Consider the following 19,642-nt stretch of genomic DNA (forward strand, 5'->3'; position numbering starts at 1 on the left):
CTGTTAACAACATTCAAAGCTATCGTGCTGTGCATTAGCTAGCCGCAGTAATCACCTGGTCCTATTACTAATATACACTGATCCTCCCTCCCCTGTCCTCCTATTGCTTATTACTCACTTGTCTTCTATTAAACTGTAAGCTCTTCAGGGAAGGGTCATGTCCTCCTAAGAGTGTGCAGGGCCCAGCATAATGTAGCCCTGATCCTGGCTGGGGTCTCTAGGTGCTCCTGCAATACAAATCAATAAAAAAGAAGAAGAAAAAGAACACTGCTTCCTGATTTACCCGCAATTGTAAGTGGATACAGTGCATGGATAAAATTCCCTTGTCTGCAGAGGGCCAGCCTGTGCAATGTTTAAATCCTACCTAAGCTCAGAGACGAGAGTTGGTCAAAAAAATTCTTCAAATCATTTTTTATCTAAACATGATTTTGGGTTTGGAGTTTTTTGGAGAAAACAGAATTTTTAATTTTGGTTGAAATTTTAAATTTTTCAATGAAGAAACAGAAATGGATTTTTTTTCAGTAAAATAATTCAGTTTTCAGTAGAAATGGTCAGGTTTTGTTAAGCATTTCATTTTTCAGTATATATTTTTGGGCCTTTTTAGTTTCTAAAAATTGCAAAGTTTTACTGAAAAAATATGATGATTGATGAGGATTTACTGAAAGGAGTTTGTGAAAACCAAACGTTTTTGGCTTTCCAGTGGGAGTGTTGAAAAGAAAAACAATTTGCACAGGAAATTTTTAAAATATTTCAAAATGTCCTGTGAAAAATAACTGCCTTGTACTGACCTCCTCAGAGAGACAAAATTTCACTGTAGCAGGGTGAATATCACCCACTAGGTGCAACCTACATGAAGCCAGGAAATTCAAGAAGTTTCACAAGAAAGCCTGACCTCATGGGAGGTCCAGCCCAATCCCCTGACCAAAGTGGCTCAGAATGATTCAGACAAGCACCTGAACTTATGAATATTTATTTGAACCTCCAAACCTTTTGAGGTTTACACACACTTCATCACTTTGGAGCTGTAAACAGTACACAAGCCAGACAGGAAGAAATAGCTGAGTTAGATCAAAGACCACCAATGTATTTTCAGTTAGCAGCTATCACTTTTCTCCAAAACATTGCGAAAAGTTCCTACTCGCCAGCCAAAAAGAGTCTTTTGCTTAAGGCCCTGTATTGCACAAATCCAGCAAAAGACTTCACATTTGCCCAGATTGTTTTAAATGTGGGGCTACTTGGGCAGCTCATAAGACATTTACTGACAACATATCAATAAGATGTAGATGTGCTGATTGCTAAAAACTCTCCTCCTGATATCCCCCAATTACTTTTCATTTCTCTGTCCTCCTCCTCCCCAGATCAGTTTCCTTATAGTGGGTCACATGAAATGTTTGCCATGCTCTATTGCAGCTCCTCCTGTTCTCCTACACATCACTTGACATGATAATTATTTTTTGCAGAGCTCCCATTCTAATACACACCTTTGTAATGGCATCTAAGTTTGAAATTCAGATGCGTTAATTTTAGGGAGTAGTTGAAACTGGGACAAGACCAATTAACCTTACAAATATTGTTTGCTCCATTAAATATAAATACCTTATTTGGATGATACAGGATTACCAGGTCTTCAATATAAAAAGTTCTGACACTGAAAGAATCTGGGCATGCAGTCTGCACAGAAACGGTTGCTTCTGACACAATGCCCTTGCAATGCTTTTTTATTGTCTTTTCTGCTCTGTAAAGCTCATTTTCCTTTGAGAATTTAATGTGTGGGTTTCAGTGGCGATTGAATAAATCAGTAAAGAGTTTGGTTTTTCTAAATGCCATGTTGAGTAATGTTGGATCCAATGCTACGATTTAGTTTCTTTCATCTATTTTTGTTTCATTTAATCTTTAAGTATTAGCTCCAATAGATTTCTGCATATTCATCCATCCTGGCTTACTTTACATTTTGTCCACTCCAATTTGAAAGTACTTCAAGGTTTGGAAGAGACAAAGAGGAACCACTGGGCAAGTCTGGCATTGCCAGTTTAACCCACACAAAACATCCAGCCCAGGATTTCTGAAGGAGGCTCTGGATGAATTTGGGGAGCTACAGAATGGTGGCAAGAGGATCCCATTAAAATGGACAAACCAGTGTCAATAAAGTAGCGGACCTGAACTGCCAGAATCCTGAACCTTTCTCCAAAGTTCAAACTAAACCCTGCTTTTAAGTTTTCACCCTCTGTGGGATTCCTCGTTTCAGCTGGGAATGAAAGCATCGTGATATCAGTAAAATAAATCTGCTCCCACAAGATTCACAGTGTAATTCCAAACTAAAGAGATTTCATTTAGTGTTTTAATTGAAGGTGCTCATCTGAACCTGAACGAACTTTACACTAAGAGTCACTAATGAATGCAACCTTATGAAAGGTGAGATACAATATCTCAACAGACAGCAGGGAGTCTGCTTTAATGACAACCCTTTTTATCTTCTCAGAATAACTAGGGCATGGCCTCCAGGTACGGAGCAGTGAGGATAAGCAGACAAGTTGCTCAGGAAATGCTTGTGGAACATGTCACTCTCCGGTACACATTTAGTAAGAGGTAGGCCATTCAGAATCCGTAGGCAGGAGGTAACTTGGCCATTAGCAGCTTGGTCACTTGCAGCAGAAACACTGGTGGGACCCAAGACTTGGTCAGTACCACTAGAACTATTCTGGTGATAAAAAGGCAAGACAACTTGTGAAAGCAGCAAGCAAGCAGCACCGAAGGGGATTCCAGTGAGAAAAAAAGACAGTAAGCAAGAACAAGAACATGTAGCATGTTTGCGCCACAGGTAAAACGGTGAGGAACACTAGTGGTAGAACAGAGTGCCTGGGGATTCGTCTCTGAATCATTTCTGGCTGAAAATGCAATAGGCCTGTACTTACTCAGCAGACAGACACTATTCCTTTCTGATCTGGGCTAGTCCACGGGTGTCATTAAACCCACTACTTGATTGCTCAGTGAATCCCAGCTCTGCTAGTAGGGGCAGGATGTCAGTGGAGAAGCCTCAACCTCCCCCAGCTGATATGACAAAGCATACACCGATTCCCTTCAGGACACAGTGAAAAGCTTTCTCTTTTTGCCTGAGGATTAATTACAGTTAAATCTATGGAGGAGTTCATGACAGCTGCTATTTTTCTGTATATTGTCCCTGGAACTTGAGATTTGATGGTAGGACCATTTTTATAAATCTATCAATAAATCTATAAAATGTGATATACTGTAGATATACAGAAACCCAGCAAGGCAGACATGTACTATTAGGGCATATGAGACTGTTCCTGTAAAATACAGACCTATGTTACACACCTAATTCTGTACTGTATATATTGGCTCCTCTGTTCTTAGCTGCATCCTTGCCTTCACATACTGAACACTGGTATTCCTGCCAATCAAAGTGTTGGGTCTTTATTTCTTTTCTACGTGCAATAAAGAAAAATGGATCTGATGTATAAATCCTATTGATCTAGCCTCTGAAGCCTCACTTGTGCAAATATTTCAGATTAGAACTTTCATTTCATTAGGCAAGTCAGCCTTGAATAATGTTGCAGGTACATGCGCTACATCCAGTGATGGTGACGGGGTCCCTGGATAGGGATAGTTGTGATGATCTATCTGTAATGTTTGTGGACCCAGCTCTGTGAGCTCATTGATATCGTGACGCATTTGCAGAGCTTCAGTAGGGGGCACCCTTGTGTTCTTGAAGAAGAACCAGGCCCCCTTCCACAAGCAAAGCGGGTGATCCGTGCACAGAGGATCTCTCCCCATATGGCCTGAGAAGGCCCAGCTGGCCCTTTTTCTCTACCTTGCAAACATTAGAGAAGCAAAAACCTGCAGAAGCAGCAAATTGGTGGCAAGACTGAAGTGTCCCAGCCCTGGCTGGTTGGGAAAGCTGGGAAATTCACCGTTGCTGAGGGGCCCAAAATCTCCACTCTACAAACAGCTACTATCCCTCTATTGATCTCATGGGAAACACAATGGTGCTATCTGGGAGCGAGCCGAACCTAGGAGCTCAGCCCGCAACAGCATGATGTGCTCCTTCCCTTTTACCTGTCTTGGACATTTCTCCACTGATTTTAATTAAAGTTTGGTTCAGCCATGCTCACTTGGAACAATGATGTGTGCGTGCATGCATGTGTGTGTGTGTGTGTGTATGTATGGGTGCATGCGTGTGTGTGTATTGGTGAATGCATGTGTGCATGTGCATGTATATATCGTCATATATAATATGATGGATTTTTTTCAGACTCTCCCGGAGCTGATGTTCACGTCTCACCGCCCCATATATCTTTGCATCCAGGCAGTTTTTAAAGTACATTAGCACAAATGTAATTACGATTCTACACAATGACATCTCCATTCGTAGGGAATAACTTAGGGATGTTAGGTTTCAGAGTAGCAAAAAAAGGAATAGAAATGCTGTTAAAGCCTGTAACTAGCAGGAGACAAAGAGAAGCCCTTGCTATTCTAACTTAAGTGCTCCCCAAAAACTGGAAAAGCCAAACATTAAAAGTAGCAAACCAGACATTTTTCAAGCTGGGAAATTCACCATTTTTCAAGGTAAACATCTAAGATGTTTTTCTTTAAGCTGCAGTTACTCATTTTATGGATACAGGATTCAGTTCCTACAACTACAGTAGTTTCACACAGCTAGAGATCCAGCTACGGATTTGGAGAAGTGCAGGCAACAGATATAAAGAGAGACCAGGGCTGAGAGAGAAATGTAGGAAGAATTGCTTGTAACAGAAAAATCTTCTTTGTCAAGGCAGCCCATAAATAAGAAAGAAGAGTAGAATTTACAGAGCAGGCTTAATGTATCCAGCTACTAGGATAGCCACATTTGTTTGGACCCATTCCTGGAGGTTTCATCACATGACATAATCTTTAATTCAAGATTAATCTTTAATTCCTGGAGACTTCAGGACAATCCTGGAGGGTTGGCAACCCTACCAGCTACTTTCTGTTCTTAACCCCAAAATACAGGTGACAAATAATTTTAGTAGAAACAGAAGAACGAATCATTCCATCTTATGGCATGTGCCTACATAACTAATAAATAATGTAATACCTCCCTCCACCTCCTTATGTGGTCTCTCAACACTGAGAGAACCAGCCAATGGCTTGAGTTCAGTGGTTTCAGGATCAGGCCCAACAGGTTCAGACCCTTCCTTTCTGTGTCACGACCCATTCAAATACAGCCCACCTCACCAGTGACCCATCTGTTGGCTGTGTGCTGATGGGTGTTGCCAGTCCAGCTCCCACTGAATGAGTGTCCATGTCAGATGTGATGCACACCCTTGATCTGCATTCTTTTCCTGCTGCAAGCAAAGGCGCTTGTGGCATAGATTCTGCGAGCAGGAGCAGACCTCCTTGCTGTCAGTCTTAGGAGAGAAACCAAGGAGTAAATGGTCATAGACAATGAAGTCTCCTCTGCCTCATTCTAGAACTAGTTCATCCAGGACAGGGTTGAGGCACAGCAGTGAGGTGGGCTGGAGGAAGCTTTAGCTATTGCTGTCCATAATGTACAACTTAAATGGATAAACTGGAGGTCTTTGGTCTCCACGGCTGTCAGTCAGTTCATGACCACTAAGTCCTAAGGTACAAGCCTATCAAACACAATGTAGGTTGCATACAAAACACTTGTTGGGGTGTCACCCAGACTTTGCTTGTTTCATCACATAAATATAAATGCATAGACAGATACTAGAGAGAGACAAGGTGGGGGAGGTAATATCTTTTACTGGACCAACTTCTGCTGGTGAGAGAGACAAGCTTTTGAGCCACACAGAGCTCTATGAAAGCTCGAAAGCATGTCTCTCTCACCAACAGAAGTTGGTCCAATAAAAGAGATCGGTCACAATCAGTCACCAGTTTTAAAAATTAATGAAAAAAATGGTCAAATGATTTATAATAAATAGGATGGAACCATCAGCTGGCCGTGGGCATTCCACAAGCAGAAAAAGAGGCCATGTTCATGTGATAAATAATTTTTGTGTTGACTCACCCAGTATACACAAAAATAAAGCCCAGATACCCAGCCACCACCCAGGTTAGTCTGTGCCTTGGTAATTTCAGTTGGTGCTCTCCCCGTGCTGTGGTATTTCATTAGCAAAATCAATTAGATAGGTGTGTTGTTATTATTTATCTGAGCAGAACAGCAATAACTGCTTAGATCAAGGGTCAACATTTTTTTTCTACTACCTTATAAATGAGTTGGGCCCCAGAATTAGGCTAGGGAATTCCATTGTTCAAAAAGTGAATTAGCCAGGGATACTAATGAACAGGAAAAAATAATTCTGTTTACTAGTACTACATGTAAGTACTAGGGAGGGATCACTTGATGATTCCCTGTTCTGGTCTTTCCCTCTGGGGCACCTGGCATTGGCCACTGTTGGAAGACAGGATACTGGGCTAGATGGACCTTTGGTCTGATCCAGTTTGGCCGTTCTTATGTTTTGATGATTTTCTAGCAACATCCTTTTGGCAATACCATAGAGGCAAAACCACCCAGTTTTGAATTGTATGGACACTCTTTTGTCCAAGATTCTCAATGTAAGCAAACAAATTATAAAATGTACCAGCTACAATCTTCACCATTTGCTTTAGAAAAGAAGTATCACAATAAACTCATTCTGGCAATCATTCCTTGAATTAAAAGGTCCATTTATGCATTAAAATCAACTTTCCTACCAGCTACACATGCAACTGTATTAGTATAAACTACTTTTCAAAGAAAATGCAAATATTTCCCACTTAAAGATGTATTTGCAAACAGTAGCACATTGACATCAGTTCAAGTACAGAACTAAGGGGCCAATCCAGAACCCCACTGACACCTGAGGCAGGCCAGCTTGCATGAGTAAGGGTGCAGAATCAGGCCCTAAAATAGCATCTGCACCTGGATTTAGAGATGATGCATTTCTTAAAGATGGCTGAGTATTCTGACAAAGAAAAAGACAATGAGAAAAATCCTTCCAGTGATTGCTAGCTGATATTTATCAAAGACTTTGGCATGAATATGGTGCTGGTGATGGTGGAAGGTTTTAGCTGTTTTATGTCTCAGCAATAGTTTAAACAATAACGTTCATATCACAGAATGGTGTAGATAATATCTGCAATAAAACTGGGTCTTTTATGTTCAGAAGCAGACAAAGCCAGGAGAGCACATTGATAAATGAAGCTGAACCTTTCTATTTCGTTGTGGTGGAGCTCCCTCTAGCTTATGGCATTAAACTTGTATCTGTAAATCATATTTGCTTAGACCCATCTCTCCACTTTCAGGGTAGAAAAGGCTTCAGATTCTTAATTCTTAAAAGCGTTTGTGACATTTATAATCCAGCTGACTAAAATCCTGAAGACCCAGTTGCTGGCTGTGTGGCATCAGCAGGTCTGAGGATAATAAATTTCACACTTTTAAAAGGGCAGTATAGGGGAAAATTCAGGGGATGTGAGTATCACTAGCAGCACTTTCTGCCTCTTCCAGCTTTACGACCGTCCATCAATATTCAAGGGGAAGATGAATACAGTTCTACACACTTAGCTGAAAGAATTGGCCTGCCTGGACTGGAAATGCCAGGCAATAGAGTTAATGTCCAAGCCATGTCCATTTTATAACGTAAATTCATTTGTAAAAGTACAATAACACACTGAATAAATAAATTAGTTTATGAATCCCAATTCAGGATAAATGTATATAATCAAGTGGGGGAGCTGTTATTTCTGAGGAGCAAGTTGTGAAAGGTGACTAAGAAAGATCACATTAGGCGTGAAATGTCTGGCTAACAATCAGATAAGAAACCACCTTCATTTCCCTTGTTTAGAATACAGATATTCATGGGTTTAATTCCAGAGTCCATACAGCAGCCTATCTATAGGATCCTGTCACTGTTCAAGTCGAAACTAATGATGGTAAATATTAACTATACCTTTAAAAACTGCTGATTTAATGGTGTGTTATGGAAACAATGTTTTGCTGAAATGCTAATTTGGGGAGATTAAGAAGACATTTCTGAAGAATAATATCCCAAATCTGATGTGAAGCTTAAATAACCAGTGAAAAGGCAAGAGCTACAGGAGAAGAGTTAATTAAAAATCTCCAAGGCAACTTATATTCCTTTGTCACAAAATAAATGCCATGCTAGAGATACAGTACCTGTAAACTGAAAAATCACCAGCTGTCCTAGCTAGCCAGAGAGCTAAAAAGGATTTACAGTCTTGCAGTGTCTTAAATATTCTATGTTTTAAATGCATTTGGGCACATTTGTTCGTAAATATTGCTTTCTGAATTTTCTATTTATCTTCAGAGTCACCCAACTAGCATAATCTCCATAGTCGTCGGTACTGCACAGTTAAAATAAAGTTTACTTGCATAATTATTTAAAATTAACAACAAAAATAACCTTATTGCAGAGTTTGGAGAATCTGAATCAGTAGAAATGAATATTAAATTCAGAATGCAGAATGAAAGACAAAATAAATTATTTATGAGCCCAGTCTGAGAAATTAAAACCTGCTGGAAAATGCACCTATAAAAATCTTTAGAACTGAAAATATCATTATTTTACAGCTCTTTTTGATGAATTATTTCTCATGAAATTACAGCATGAGACTTCTGGCTGAGCATGGTTTAAAAGGAATTGTTTCTTTTGCTTAGATGTGATCCTGAGATTTTAGAAACTTATTACACTGTAAACTGACTAATTAGAAGACATAACCTGCTGTCAGAGACAAAACTACACATGTATTTAGAGCTATGATTACCAAATAGCTATTTACTGAAGCTTACTATTTATTAACTAGTGCAAAGTCATAAATCAAATTGCATTTGAATATGTTTTTGAGAAGTGAAAACTGAATAATCTCCTTATTATCAATGTAAAGCTAGCAGGAGATTTCTAAATTCAGTTATTTTGTTCCAGTAGCTTAGATTTACATGGCACTTTACATAACACATAGTTTAGACAGGTCCCACTCCCTAGGAGCTTACAGTCTAAACTGGACCGTCTAAATGTAATTACTGATGAGGCATGAGTGTAGAAGCAGATAGCGTCATAGCTGATCAGGGATGGAAAGTTAACAGAAATAAGTGTGTTTTAAGGTGGAATTTCACCAATGTTCTGAGTACACTTTGTGCTGTGATAGTGCAAGTGATCCTGTCTACAGGATCTGAAAGAGACCATATCACAAAGACCTCATTTGATTTATTGCTCAAAGTCAATATTAAAAAATTATTGCTCCTGAATAATCAATTGTCACTGCCCCACATCCAGTTGAACAAGCTCTTTGTATAAAATCCCTCAAATGCATTTCTGCTGCATTCTCAACCCAGACTGTGTCATTTAAAACAATTATTTTAAATATGCCACATTTGGGTTCAGTTTGAATCTTTGCCATCCGTGATAATCCAGGAGAATGCTCTGAAAGTGGAGCACCTTGTCTGCATATGATCAAGTTAGACTCTTACCCTCTTTCCCTTTTAAGTGTAACATACAAACAATACATAAAGCTGAGTAACGATCATAGTGGATAAATATAAAATGAGTTTGAAATTTATTTTAGCAATTCAAATAGAACCTTGAGTGAAAATAAATGATTGTTCCTATTAACAATGTGACTAGGGCCTTTTTTCATTAAATGTAGTAATAGTGAGGACCCTGTTCCTTAAATAAAATAAAATAATTATTATGGATCAAGTCTGCAGTAATTTTCACTTCCTCCATGCTAGCCTTTCTTCTAAGAAGTTATCTTAATTACAACAGGAATCTTTTTCATGCATTAAATCCTGAAAACAAATCTTATTTCAAACAAACTTATTTCAAACAATAATAATTTTAATAAAATATAAATAATTCAGTTATACACTTTGAATACATAAAATAAAATACAATTTAAAACACCCACAAACTCCTAGCAACAGAAACGAAACCCAAGTGTATTGGTGCAGTATGGTATGGAGTGTTTGCCTTCAGTATAATTACATACTTTGCAGATACCCTAACTCTGAATTCTTGCTGCAATAAACATTCATTGCAGACGTCCTGATTAGGCAAACAATTCATTTACTTTGCATGCTGTGTGGAAAGGGGAAACTCTCTCCATACATATTTAGCTAAGTGGAATTCTTTGAGAGTGTCAACAAACATGTGGATAAGGATGATCCAGTAGCTATTGTGTACTTGGACTTTCAGAAAACCTTTGACAAGGTCCTTCACCAAAGGTTCTTAAGCAAAGTAGGCAGTCATGGAATAAGAGGGAAGGTCCTCTCTTGGATCAGTAATTTGTTAAAAGATAGGAAACAAGGGGTAGGAATAAATGGCAATGTTTTACAGTGGAGAGAGGTAAATAGCGGTATCCTCCGAGGAGCTGTACCTGGTACCTATGGTGTTTAACATACTCATAAATGATCCAGAAAAAGGGGTAAACAGTGAGGTGGCAAAATTTGCAGATGATACAAAACTACTCAAGAGAGTTAAGGCCAAAGCTGACTTAGAAGCGTTACAAAACTGGGTGGCTGGGCAACAAGATGGTAGATGAAAATTAATGTTGCTAAACGCAAAGTAATGCACATTGCAAAACATAAGCACAACTATACATATAAAATCATGGGGTCTAAATTAGCTATTACCACTCAAGAAAGAGATCTTGGCATCATTATGGATAGCTCTCTGAAAACACCTGCTCAATGTCCAGCAGCAGTCAAAAAAGCGAACAGAACATTAGAAACCATTAGGAAAGGGATAGATAATAAGACAGACAATATCATATTGCCTCTATATAAATCCATGGTATGCCCACATCTTGAATACTGCATGAAGCTCTGGTCGTCCCATCTCAAAAAAAGATATATTAGAATTGAAAAAGTACAGAGATGGGTAACAAAAATAATTAGGGGTATGGAACAGCTTCCATCTGAGGAGAGATTTAAACAACTGGGAGTGTTCAGCTTTATAAAGAGATGACCAAGGGGGAATATGATGGAGGTCTATAAAATTATAAATGAAATTAATAGGGAGCAGGATTAAAACAAACATAAGGAAGTATTTCTTCACATAACACACAGTCAACCTGTGGAACTCATTGCCGGGGATATTGTGAAGGCCAAAAGTATAACTAAGTTAAAAAAAGAATTAGAAAAGTTCCTGGAGGATAGATCCATCAATGGCTACTAGCCATGATAGTCAAGGACGGAACCCCATGCTCTGAGCGTCCCTAAACCTCTTACTGCCAGAAGCTCGAACTGGACAACAGGGGATGGATCACTCGATAATTGCCCTGTCCTCTTTATCCCTCGTAAGCATCTGGCATTGATCTGCTGTCAGAAGAGAGGATCCTGGGTTAAATGGACCATTGGTCTGATCCAGGATGGCCATTCTTATGTTTATTTTATTGAGAGTAAACAGTGATGTGTATATCAGAAAATTAGCACATAAGGGTGATAATAAAGTCCAAAAATGTTGCAGCTAATAGTAAAGTGATGTGCATGAGAGCCTCTTAACACCATGCAGATGCATTTATTCATTTGAGTTTTTTACACTCAACATAGGTTATGCACACTGGAATTTATATTTTGCATTTCATTATAAAACTGATCTTTTTTGTGCATAAAACAAAAGACATCATTATGAAAGCATTCTCACGCCTAATCAGTCTTAGGTAATTGACTTATAGAAAGGTAATTGTTCTTATAGAAAGTAACTATTGCTTTATATAATATTTTCATTACAAGGCTTTCTCCTTTTTTAATACTCTGTCAGTACAAACCTGAAATTCTCTGGTTCATAATATAGGTCGATTTCATCATTACAAACACACTATTACTGTGATTGAAAATGCTATGTGGAAATGCAAATTGTATTTATTGCTGCTGTATTCTGCAAGCACTTTATGTGATAGGAAGTGTTTTCTGTAGCTCTGTGACATGTGAGAGAATTCCAGAGAACAGTGAAAAGGAATCAAGCAAATTGAAGGGCTCAGAACACTGGGTAATGAAAGGAATCTACCTGGGCAGAGACTTTGATTCTCACTCATGCTCTCTCCAATTTTTCTGCTTTACATGTCATTTTATGTATAGAATTAATAAACTGCATTTGACTTTCCAGATGAAATTATCCCTTAACTTCATCACTAACATTCTTAAAGACTCCACTTGGGCAAATGTTTCCTACTTTAATATTGCTCAGAAGATAAAACAAATCTGGGCAGTACTTGGTATTTGAGTAGGAAGAACTTACCTGAGCACAGTCCATCAAAAATATTACTCAGAGGTCAAATGAAACACACACACAAATGTGTGTGCAAACAACAGGAGAGAGGAAACCCAAAAACTCCCCATGAAGTCAAAGGCAAAACTCCCATTTCCTTCAGTACAAGATGGAGTGCCTGCTTTTTAATACTCCAGACTCCTCTCTGCTTATCCTCCCTCTTCATATTTTATCGATTGTAAATAAGGATAAACTGTAACCAATTCAAGTAAAGAATAAGAATCTTTCTTTGGCTCCATTAGCAATTTGCCTCTCATTCGTAAATAATTGCCTAATATAACTTTTTAAATTCAAGTTGAGTGCAGTAAAAGAACAGGGATTGCCAGACTGGATAAGACCAGGGGTGCAACTACCCTACCATCCTGTATCTGACAGAAGAAGGTGCAAGAAACGCCCTAATGAAGAATTGTGAAATAACCTGCCCCAGGGAAAGTTTCTGCCTATCCCTCGGCAATTAGTGTTTGGCTTACAGTATTTTTATCCTTTGTAAAAAACATTGCTCATTTTGTTTAATGTAACTCTGAATGTTCCAATTACCCTTACAATTGTCTAATCCACCTCTGAATCCTGCTAAACCTCTGCTTTCAATGATATCTGTTAGCCATGAGTTCCCCATGTCAGTTATGTGTTGTGTAAAAAAGTAGCTCCTTTTATCCATTTTCAATTTTTTGCCTTTAATTTCATTGAACCTCTCCTTATTCTTATTGAGGGGAAGGGCAAAGGATTTATCTTCCTTAGACAATTTGTTTCTTCAGACACCTCTCTCAAGTCCCTCTTATTCATCTCTTCTCTAAACTGAACAGTCCCCAACTTTTCAGTCTCTCCTCATCAGGAGAACCCTTCCAGCCCCTCAGCATTTTCATTGCCAGACCTATTTAGAGACAGTGTGAGCAGTGTGGCTTACACAAAATGATATACAGATTTCTCCCTCCCTCCTGGGTGCAGTGAATTCCCTGCCCTTCTTTTGGCTGTGGTGGAGAGACATGATGAGAAGAAACTTGGCAGAATGTTAAACTCTTAAGCCCTTGGGCTATTTTGCTCATGATCTCGTCTGACAGCTTAGATTGAAGTAGTGATCACTGTATTGCTGTCTTACCAGACAAAAATGGCATTATAAAAGAAACCTACCAGGTTCCAGCTACTCCAGACTCTGCTCCCTGCTCCCAGTCCTCTCTGCTCCCAGACTGAGCCAGGGCAGCTCTTGTTTAGACCCACCATTGCCTCCCTCCCACCTGAGGTTATTTCACTTGTGACTACAAATTATGCACACCCAAATTGTAATAATTTTCTATTTTAAACTATTGTTCTCTAATCCTGATCAATATTGATACTGAAAGTCAGAGATGTGGAAAGTTTAACAGGTTGTTTATTAGACTAATCCACATTGTTTAGGGTGGGGGTGGGGGGATTCTGAATGGATTAATTCAGAAAAAGCAAGAGGCAGATTTCTTTCTTGCTCATAGCGGTCATTCATAGAATCATAGAATATCAGGGTTGGAAGGGACCTCAGGAGGGCATCTAGTCCAACCCGCTGCTCAAAGCAGGACCAGTCCCCAACTAAATCATCCCAGCCCAGGCTTTGTCAAGCCTGATCTTAAAAACCTCTAATGATGGAGATTCCACCACCTCCCTAGGGAACCCATTCCAGTGCTTCACCACCCTCCTAGTGAAAAAGTTTTTCCTAATATCCAATCTAGACCTCCCACACTGCAACTAGTGACCACTGCTCCTGGTTCTGTCATTCTTCCATTCAGGACTTCCCCTCATCGCTGGAGTGCAGCACTGAGAGAGTGGGGACCTTTCCAGAACAGAAGATAAATCCAGCAAAAAGAGCTCTACCCTGTTTACTGCTAAAGGACTTTTAAAGAACATAAAGGAGCCTGCATAAAAATACATTACTCTGCATTTCTGAGACTACTTACTCTGCAACCTAACCACAAACATTGTCAGAACTATGGTTGTGTAATACCTGAGACTTGTGTTACTTGTAATACACAGTGCATGTGCGCTCAGACAAACATGACACTGCATTGAAATCCTATCACAAATTTTTAAAAAGAACCCTGCAATATTTTTTCCTAATCCAAGAATTTGTTTGTTTGGTAGGTCAGTTCACATACCATGTCATCTCTGTTGGGGAAAATGCACACTGCTAGTGAAACTGTCAATGCATCATGTGTTCTTGCGTGTTACCAAAAGTAACACATCTTGTGCTTTTGCCTTGAGCATTTTGCCGTGGTTGTTGGAAATGAAAAAACATTTTCACTCTGGAAATAGTTAATTCTTCCCTAGGATAACACAAGCAAATCCATGAGTTGTTCCTGGTTTGAAATGAAGTTTCAAGAGGTTTACCTCTGAGTGAATTTTAAAAATTCTGCAAAACCAGGCCAACAGCTCAGTTTCCTGCCATTCACACTGGCACACTTTGTCCTCTGCTGCTCTATAATCATCTGATTCCTTGGAGTTCTTTAACTAAAGGACATAATGTGAGTAAAGGGCTATGCAAGGGATAGGAGTCTTCTTTTTCTTTAGACAATGCTCCTTTGTACGGATGAAAGGGGTTGGCGCGAATGCCAGCAAGAGGAGGGTAGGGACTGGGATGAGCGTGACAGAGTCGTTTCTCTGACACCATTGTGCTCAGTGAAATCATTTGACGACCCAAAGATATTGGGATATTTTATTGACTGACAGTTACTGGTGAACATCAGCTGTGAACATGTTTTCAGTCCCTTTCCAGGCTGATTGTGTGGTTCCCTTTTCTCACAATGGGTCTCTTTGCTGACTCAGGCATTTAATCCAAGCATTAATATATCTTCAGCAAAATCCCATTGGTCAGCATGTTCAAAAGTTAGGCACCTAAATCTCTGTAACTTCCACCCCTGAAACGTGGCCTGCCTGTCAGCAGTGCTGAGCACTGGCTCCTGCACAGACCGCGCAGGAGCTGTATGGTCTAAACCTGGAGTCAGTCGACAATTTGGTTACAGCGCCATGTGTGTACGTTGAGCCCTGCTTGGTTTTTCTCAGGGCCATGAAATTAATTTTTCTTCAAAGCCACCCAAAGTCAAGATAAAACCAGAAGTTTCCTTTGAATAAAGTGAACAAAAAGCAAGGTCCTTGTGCCTGGTTCACTGAGCTTCCGAGCCAAGTCCTGCTGGCTGGGAAATTGTTAACAAATTGTTTTGTCATTGAAAAATGCTTGTTGGTCAGAACCTGAACTGTTGGCAAAATGGGTGGCGATTTGATGCATTTCCTGACTTGAAAAAATGGAGAGAAAAAAGTTTTGAAGTTGTCAAACCTTTCATTTTGGCATATTCAAAGCAATTCCAGGTTTTCACTTCAAAATGACATTTTACTTAGAAATGTAAGTTAGACTGAAAAAATGGGGGTTGTTTTAAAAAAAGGTCAAAATCTAAACAAAATGTTTTATTGAAATTATTGAAACAATGTTTTGATTGACCCAAAACAAAAACACATTCTGGTTTTTCTGAGTCTCAAATATTCTTGAGATTTCAACTTTTTGTACCAATTTGAGATAGGAAAAATTTTTGACCTCTTGAAAATATTTGTAGAAAAGGAAAACAGATTCCTGGACAGCTCAACTGCAGGCCTTGTGCAAGGAGACTCCTCAGCTTCATGGGATTTCTGTGCCAGACGGGGCCCCTTATATAGGTTGGGATTTGAGGCCTGGACAGCGGACTTAAATGGCTGGTGCCCAGAAACTGGAAAGAAAGCAATATGCTGTAGGGAATGCAGGAGGTACAGCCAGCTCTGGGACAGCAAGAACCAGCAAGGCCAGGTTTGGGCTCCGAGGGTTACTGCTCAGACACTTCAGAAAGCCTTTGAAGATTTGGAAGCTCTCCTTTCTCAGCTTGTTGCAGGTTCTGACATGATCTGCAGGGCCATTACTTCACCTTTTCTACACAGATGCATTTTTGTGCCCTATGCAGATGTCCTACACTCAGCACTACTGGCAGGATTGTCATGTGCTACGCTAGGCAGAATTCACATACAGCCATAAGGAATGTTTCTGGCACCTCAGGGCAAAACTTTGATCTTGGCTCTTCTTTTGCCCCATTTAATTCTCAGCTCTCCTGTTATCCAAGAGATTCTGTATGTTAATTAGGTAAGTCAGGGAGAAGCACCCTTAAAACCTGCCTGCATGCGCAGCCACCCCAGTTCATATATCCCAGCACCCTTCCACCCCCACTCTCTTAAAAAGACTCTGGGGTCTGTTTGCCAACATGAAATGTATTAGCACTCAGCTTATCCACAACATACTGCATGTATTAACCCGCACCTGGAAAGATCTGGGGGCTAACGACCAGGTACCCAAGTCTCAGAGTTTATGCCAGAAGGAACTATCAGCCATCTAGTCTGACGTCCTGTATGTCACAGGCCACCAGCCCCACACAGCACCCGCACACTGAACCCAGCAACTGAAGTGAGACCAAAGTATCACAGGCCACAGGACACTGCACTGTGATGAGCCACAGGCACAGACCAGGAGGGACTGAGGTGCCCAGCACCCGAGGCCCCTGCAAAGCAGGGAGATGATTGAGATAGACCCAGATAATCCTGGCAAGTGACCTGCCCCCGGATATTGCTGAAAAAGTAAAAAACAAACAAACAAGGTCACTGCCAATGTGACCTGGGGGAAAATTCCTTCCTGACCCCACATCAGTTACAGCCTGAGCATGTGAGTGAGAGCTGGCCAGCCAAGCAGCTGAGAGAAAGAATGTTCCGTGCCACCTCAGAGCCCTGGCCCAAACTGCCCAATGTCCCAGCTCCAGTTGTGGCCAACTCTGATACTTCAGAGGAAGAAGACCAAAAACCCAAAACCAACAGAATGCCTTGGGGATGGAATCCCTTCCTGACCCCTGCGGGTGGCCAGCTGAAGCCCTGATGCATGAGCTTTTAGGAACATAAGCCTTAAACCGGGAGTGAACTCCAGGGCTGTTGAGTGTTGCTCCCAATCTCACAAGCAATCCCATCATACAATCACACTCATACATTTGTCGAGTTCTCTCCAAAAACTAATTAATTTGTTTACCCCACCAGTTCCTGTTGGGAGGCTGTTCCAGAACCTCACCCCTCTGATGCTTAGAAACCTTCTTCTGATTTCCAAACTGAATTTGTTCATGGCCAGTTAATTCTTGTGTCAACACTATCCTTTAGCTTCAATAGCTCTTCACCCTCCCTGGTATTTACCCCCCTAACATATTTAGAGAAAGTAATCAGACCCCTTCTTCAGTCTCACCCAAGTTCTTCCAGTCTCCTCTCATAAGCCAGGCCCTCCGGTCCCTGGATCACCCTAGCTACTCTTCTCTGCACCTGTTCCAGTCATAGAATCATAGAATATCAGGGTTGGAAGGGACCTCAGGAGGTCATCTAGTCCAACCCCCTGCTCAAAGCAGGACCAATCCCCAACTAAATCATCCGAGCCAGGGCTTTGTCAAGCCTGAGCTTAAAAATATCTAAGGAAGGAGATTTCACCACCTCTCTAGGTAACGCATTCCAGTGCTTCACCACCCTCCTAGTGAAAAAGTTTTTCCTAATATCCAACTTAAACCTCCCCCACTGTAACTTGAGACCATTACTCCTTGTTCTGTCATCAGCTACCAGTGAGAACAGTCTAGATCCAGTGAAGTAATCGTTTGTGAACACAGGTGACCAGAATTGCACACACTATATCAAACAAGTGCCTTGCACAATGGCATTAATAACTCCCTAGCTCTACAGGAAATACCTCACCTGATAGATACTAGGGTCGCATTTGCCTTCTTCATAGTCCCACCACCCTGGTGGCTCATAGTCATCCTTTGATCAGCCCACAGACTCAGGTCTCTCTTCCTTTGTTGCTTCCAACTGATAAGCCCCCAGCCTGGAGCAGAAATTCTTGTGATTAAATCCTAAGCACATTAGCTTGCACTTTGGAGTCACAGAAATAGGATGAAATTTAGTGGTACAGTCTTCAAGGTCATCCAGATCTTCCTGCATAATATTCCAATCCTCCCCTGTATTGACAATGCCTCCCAATTTTATATCATCAGCAAATTTCATTAGCAAACTCCCACTTTTTTGTGCCAATGTCATTAATAAAAATATTGAATAAGCCTGGTCTCAAGCCTGATCATTGAGGAACTCCACCCGTAACCTCCCTCCAGTCCAGTAGTTCACCTTTCAGGACAACCTGTTGCCTCCTCCCCTTTAGCCAGTTCCTTATCCACCTTACAGTTCTTGTACTGATCCCATATTCTCTAATTTAACAAATAACCTCCCATGTGGTACCATGTGAAACACTTTACTGAAGTCCAATTATCTTAGATCTATTGCATTTCCCTTATCTGAAAATATCAATTATTTTCTCAAAGCAGGTTGGAGGCTGTTAGAGAGAGGCAGGGAAAAGTTACAACTGGCTCTGAAGTTGAAAGGCCCTCCATATTTTCAGGTTGACTTGAGACCCAGACTTAGCAGATTGAAGCAGCAATAACCCCCAGGATATATTTCTCTCTAAACATCTGCCTTAGAATGAGGCAAACCTGCAGCCCTCACCCCTAAGTGAGACCAATTCTGTTGCCACCTAACGAGGCACATGATTGCACATTACAAAGACACCTTTTTAAAAAGCATCATGCAAACGCCACTTAGGAAAAATCGGTATTTAATTGCTAAAGCACTGGCAGAAACTAAGGGTCTGTCTACTCTGCAGTGAGATACCCACGGCTGGCCCATGCCAGCTGACTCATGCTCCTGGGGCTGCTTAATTGCAGCGTAGATGTTCCAGTGTGGGCTGCAGCCTATGCTCTGGGACCCAGCCCAACCCCAGCATCTACACTACCATTAAACAGCACCACAGCCTGAGCTCTACAAGCCCAACTCAGCTGTCACGGGCCAGCTATGAGTTTTGTTTGCAGTGTAGACATACCCTATGACAGCGAGACCAGAGGTGCAGCCTAGGGGTTCTGCCACCGAAAAGTCCCGGTGGCTGAGCACCCATTGCTGAGCTGGGCTGGTGCAAAGTACTTGCCTCAATCTCCCTGCTCACTAATTCCTTCACAAATATGGAGTTAAAAAAAATCTATAAACTTTGTGTAACTGGCCACTGCCCTGCTGGCTCTCAGTACCTGCTCCTCAACGCCCACATCTCCAGTGGCAGGGGGCTTATTGAGACGTTGTCCTTAGTCACATCCATTCCAGTATTGTCCCTGAGAATAGCATGCTAGCAGCATGGCAAGCAAGCCCCTCATGTATCTGGCTGCTGCTCAGAGCAGAACCAGGTTACAGCTGCAAACCTTGAGCTGGGAGAGCTATCACAAAAAAGGCAACCTGAAAATCAGACTTACCTGAGATACTGA

The sequence above is a fragment of the Natator depressus genome, chromosome 16 (genome assembly GCF_965152275.1).
Source record: "Natator depressus isolate rNatDep1 chromosome 16, rNatDep2.hap1, whole genome shotgun sequence".
NCBI classification, from domain to species: Eukaryota; Metazoa; Chordata; order Testudines; family Cheloniidae; genus Natator; species Natator depressus.